Source organism: Schistocerca serialis, chromosome 7, assembly GCF_023864345.2.
Source record: "Schistocerca serialis cubense isolate TAMUIC-IGC-003099 chromosome 7, iqSchSeri2.2, whole genome shotgun sequence".
In the NCBI taxonomy this organism is placed as follows: Eukaryota; Metazoa; Arthropoda; class Insecta; order Orthoptera; family Acrididae; genus Schistocerca; species Schistocerca serialis.
This window is the reverse complement of record NC_064644.1, coordinates 439,504,735-439,510,734: the sequence shown is the minus strand read 5'-3', so window position 1 is coordinate 439,510,734 and position 6,000 is coordinate 439,504,735.

The following is a 6,000-nucleotide window of genomic DNA, read 5'->3' as shown; positions in this document are numbered from 1 at the left end:
GTACATGAATTCATATATCTTTTTAAATTACTGTTGGTGGACCATTTCCAATACAACAACACTTTGTACTTACTATATTACCAGGGTACTATACATAATTGTTACTCAAATACATTTGTTATCTTAATTACGTCATACTTCTCTATTGTTTGTCACTATTAGGTTTGTCACATTAGGTATTTTGTTTCACTAATCGGTGGATAGAATGGTTACATAACTCATGGCTTGTTAGCCATAACGGAAAATTTTAGTATTTGGAAAGAAAAGGTCGAAAATTTTAGTGGATAGGAAAGAGGAAGAATGAGTGAGACCTGAAATGGAAAGAAGATCTCACACAGCTGGGACTGCACAGCTGCCACACTGTGTAGAGGTTAAAGAACAACCTCCTCCCTACAGCATTCATTAGCTTAATGCTGTAAAGAAGAGTTAGAAATTTTTGAGGATAGAAAAGATGAAGAGTGAGTGAGACCTGAAATGGGAAAGAAGATCTCACACAGCTGGGACCGCACAGCTGCCACACTGTGTAGAGGTTACAGAACAACCTCCTCCCTACAGCATTTATTAGTTTAATGCTGTAAAGAACAGTTAGAAATTTTAGGTGGATAGAAAAGATGAAGAGTGAGTGAGACCTGAAAAGGAAAGAAGATCTCACACAGCTGGGACTGCACAGCTGCCACACTGTGTAGAGGTTACAGAACAACCCCCTCCCTACAGCATTCATTGGCTACCTATGAATCTGCCACGTCGATCTGAAAATACTTTATGATGCCTTTTTAGAACCTGTCTTAGTTCTTCCTTTTGATTGCCTGAAATCCTATCGATTTCCTGCAATTTAGCTTCTATTTTGTCTAAAATAATTGCTTCTTCTTCTTCTGTGTTCAGCTTATTGTTATTAAGATTAACACCTTCGTCCCAATATCTCCTGTTTTTCAGAACTCGTATAGGCAGCTCCCAAGTTTCATGATCAGTTACTACATGTTTATCACTAAAAGGTACTATAATTACTCCGGTTATTGGCAAGACCATTTTTAACTGGCTTCTTTCAAAGTCAACAACACTCTGATATTGTGACAAGAAATCTATGCCAATTAAAACCTCAATACTGAGATTATTTACAATTAAACATGGATGATCAATTAAATTACCACTTATGTTAAAGGGTAGTAAAGCTTCTTGCTTTACCGTTTTTGAAACCTTGCCAGTAGCACCCATTATTCTTAGTCCTGATACCCTCATTACTGTAAGCTTGTCCTTACCAGTTAATGCATCAAAGAAGGACTGAGATATTGCACTCACCTCACTTCCACTGTCTAAGAGACAACGTACATTGATACCCAACATATTCACTATTATTATAGGGTGGCTTATTCTAGGTTGTACAGGTGGTTCCTCAAATTCATCTAATAGTTCCTTTTGGATTTGTCTCCAACTAAAGTGATCAACATCTGTCTTCATTACATTTAGGTCACAGTGTGTAGGGGTTTCCTGAATTACATTTTCAGCTGCTTTTTCCAGTCGGTCTATTAATTTTAAATCGAAACACCGCACGACTTCATTACATTTAGTTTGCTGAACATAACCCAAATTACTGTAGTCTGAGCGATTCTGCGCCTCCAGACCGGGCATAACATTAGTTGCAGCTAAACCACTTTCACCATTATCGTCGGTTTCCTTCTCAAGTGACAACTGGTCACAGCTACTGGGTTCATTGACCCCAAACAGCCTACCCTCTACATTCCCACTTATCTCCTGTCCTAAATCTATTAGTACATTATCAACATCCTGCACAGGCACTTTAGATAAGAGCACATCATCCTCATCGTAAATATAAGCATGAATTTCTTCTGCTTCTTCACCTGTCAATTCAGTATTTTGTAGCTCATCCCTACTGTTACACTGCTGCGCCTTCTCTTTCTCTTCCCACTTAGAAAGCGTCTCTAACACGGTATCTATCAAATACTGTGAGTGATCTAATATTTCTGTTGTATCTTTAGGTGCTACCGACTCTTCATCCACATGTTCAGTTTGAGTATTCTGATCTGTCTTACCAATTCCCTTAACTACTGGCATAGGAAAAGTAACCGCCTGGTGAGCGCCAGTGTCCTCATAGACGGGAACTAGTTTTCCTGCCTAGGTCTACTACTGTTTCCTTTATTTTCATTACAGTTAGCTGGCATAGCCTTACTTTCCGTACTGTTGTTTACATGCATATTTCTGTTTGGAACAAAATTATTATCCCTTGGACGCCATTGTTGGTTTTGATAATTATTTCCCCAATTCCTACCTCTCTTAGGATGGTGAACACCTACTGTTCTGATGTTTACATTGCCATTTTGCTCGTTCCTAAAATTACTACTATTATTGTTATTGGCATTTCTGTTATTACGTGCTTGCTCCTCATTGGCAGCAACACGTTCTACACGTTCCAAATACTCAATGAAACGATCCAGATTATCTCTAGGGGCTGATATAATTCTAGTTTGCCAGTACCATGGCAGTTTAGCTTCCAGACCTAGTATAATCATTTCTGGTTTTAGCTTTTCCGCCAAATGTGACAAACGTGAAATCCATGACCTAGCAAACTCTTTAATTGATTCCTTGCCTGCATTGAAGCGTTTCCCACTCCAAAATTCTCTCAACACTTCATTTTGCTTGTTACTAGACCAATACTCATTAATGAAAGCTGTTTTAAACTCCGCTAATGTTTTACACTTTAACATAACATCAGCTGACCAACGCATGGCGTCACCTGCTAAATGGCTTCTAATAAACGAGATTTTCTCTCGTTCAGACCAATTTGGTGGAATCACATCTTCAAAATCGTTCCAGAAATCTAGCGGATGGATATTTTTATCTGGATCGAACCGCAAGAACTGCCGACACCCGATAAAAGCGGCGTTTGCAGCTACAACTTGTTGTATACTACCATTACCAGAAGTTACTGAAGCTACTTTACTCTCAATGTTAGCAATGTTAGTACTGATATTTTCTACTCTCAATTCAACATTATCTACTCTTTGTACAATATGAGTAGTATCAGTTTTAATTGCATCTACGTCTGCTTGACATTTGTTTACTTTAATATTAACATCTTTAAATCTATCTGAGCACAGTTCAGACTCCGCCTCGATCTTTTCTGTTAACTTGTGCTCCAGCTTCGCATCTTCCATTTGGAAGTCTTTGCGAACCTCAGCGACTTCGGATTTTATTGTCTTATACATTTCAGAAAACTGTTGAGCAACCTTTTTCTTAATATCCTCATGATTGCAATCAATTTTGTAATTCAAACTGTCTAGATCCTCTTTCAACTTATTGCAACCAGCCTTGAAGGTATCGTCCATTACCTCCAATCGTTTATTAAAATTTGTTTGGCTGGCCAAAATTTCAGACTTTAATTCAGCATTCATTCTAGCATTATTGGCTGACATTTCAGCATTACTGCTTTTGACCTGTTCACTTATTTCAGACTTTAATTCAGCATTACTGCTTTTGACCTGTTCACTTATTTCAGATTTTAATTCAGCTGTCATTTGTGCATTACTTGCTGACATTTTTGCATTACTGGCAGCTATTGCTTGTAATATAACATTTAGATCAACAGCTCCAGCATCTTTGGTTTGCTCACTAGCTGGCTTTTTATCACACTCAGGTGACGAAAAACTAGCTCCAATACCAGAATCATCAAAACTAAATGAAACTTCTGATTGATTAGTCATATCTAACTGCTCCTTCTTAAATTCTACCATCTCTGATGACTGTTTCATTTTTAATTCATCAGAGAAACTATCATCCAATAAATTTACAATTTCTACTTTCCGCTTTACTACAGGGGTCTCTATTATTGAATCATTGCCCCTTCCCACACTCCTGTCAGGAGACAATACTTCATATTTCACTTTAACATTATTACTTTCTTGCATATTTACACTCGAACCGTTGTCTGTATTAACAGTTCCCTCAACAGACATAGGTTCTAATTTAAGTTTAAACTCAGTTTCTTTTGGCGGTTCCATCGCCGACAGTCTTTTAGTGCAGGTTAGTAAAATTTTTAACAGTTTTTCACTTAACTTAGTTCCTTCTGCACGACGTATGGCGTTGCCGGCGCGGCGTACCAGGATTCCTGATGCGACGTGGCACGTTGAACTGCAGACGGCTCTCCGACGGCTGTTGTGTGTTTGCGTGGCCCGCAATTGCAGGCTCTGCGCCGGCTGCTCCAGCGGACGACTGCGGTGCGGCGAGACTGGCCTTTCGCGATGCCGGCAGCACCGCTAGACTCAGTGCCAGCTCCGTCAATCCAGATGTGTTGTTAATCCAATTGCGTGGTCCACATGCACACGTAACACATTCACTGTTCTATTCTCAGTTGCGTGTCGCATTTCACTCGCGAATCCGAATAGTTAAAATCACTTTCACTTAGTTGATTTCCCGGCCGATGCACCATATGTGGGGCGGCGGATGCAAGTTTGTAATAATATTAATTATGTTGCTGTATAAACGCTTGCATGTAAAATTCAGTTTCTAGCTTTTAGAATGTTGTTATTGCTGTCTTTTGCCGTTCTCAACACTGGCTCTCTATTTACTCCGTGACCCCCAGAAAGTGATTTAATAAAACTTGGAGCCAGTAAATAGATATCCTAGTGCCCACTTTACCTGAGAATGTTCTTATAGCTGCAGCTTATAGCTCTGAGGAATTAGGAGATTGTCCGGGATTTCTAATCAAAAACGGTTTTCCAAAATAGTTGAGTATATTCTGAAATTCACAAATAAAAACCACAAGTATCCCTACAACCTAACTAACAGAACAGTTCAGAGTCTAATGCGCTGATGCAACTATAAATGTCCGACTCAAATGTTAAAAAGAATGCTCGCCATAATTTGATGAAAATATTTCATCAAACGCCACGCTAAATTTTTGGTAGAATGTCTGTCCCGCGACGGCACGTGAAAATTACGACACTACTCAAACTGAAGCTAGATAATGAAAATCATTCCAGAATTAACACTTCACATATAATGTTTTCATAGTTCCGCGTATCTCTAGTAACTTAATACGGCACCCGAGGCTGTTGGTAGCAGATACACTGATGCGACGCGACTACCGACACAGATGGCGTGTCATTCAGCGTCTGGAGAGAACTGGGGCCTCCCTTCCTCGCGCAGTGTTCTTATATATAAAGCCGCGGTGCGGACGGCTGAGGGATCGCCTGATCAAATCCGCTCTCCCGACTAGCCGCTGGGCTAGTAACGCACTACTTCAAGATACATAATAATTTATAGCTTCTTTGGCTGATGGCCGCGGAAGCTCTTAATTTAAACGTGCATTCAGCACGCAGGTAAGTATTGATAATAAAATTTTGACGTGGCTAAGTTAAATACTTTGAGCGAGAGAATTAATTAAATTACCCTGCACGCAGCAGATGAGCTCTGAACTGTCCCTTTTGAGATCCGCTATCGCTATAATTTTATAGGTATTAAAAAGAAACTTTACACATCTTCATAATCATAGCGGACCTCCAACCTATTTAAATCTAAACATCCTAGCCTTATTTACTAGCCTACTTAATCTATCTTGCTTCCTTCAGTTTTGAGATGAAAACCACAAAATCATGAATTTCCACTAAAGTCTTAATTTGTGAAATCCAAAGTACTATTTTTATTAAATCATTATGAAAGATGAATCTAAATATAAATTTTGAAGTCTCTAGCTCTTTTCTGTTGCGCCAATGATTTTTCCAGAAAAACGTCCAAATCTCGGAAATGGCTGAAGTTATCGAACTGATATTTAACACACATTAATTTAGTATTATTTCTGACATGCTAGAAAAGTTTTAGGTCATTTGCTTGATTTTGAAGGTATTGCGCAACATTTATGACGTCAGAGGTAGTTACAGCAGACTGGCTGGCACACAATGGAAACTGATGTGAATTTGCTACAGCGTGAGTAGGCTGCTTCCCTACAGCCCTCTCGGGCGCCAGTATTTAGATCGCCGCAACGGACCA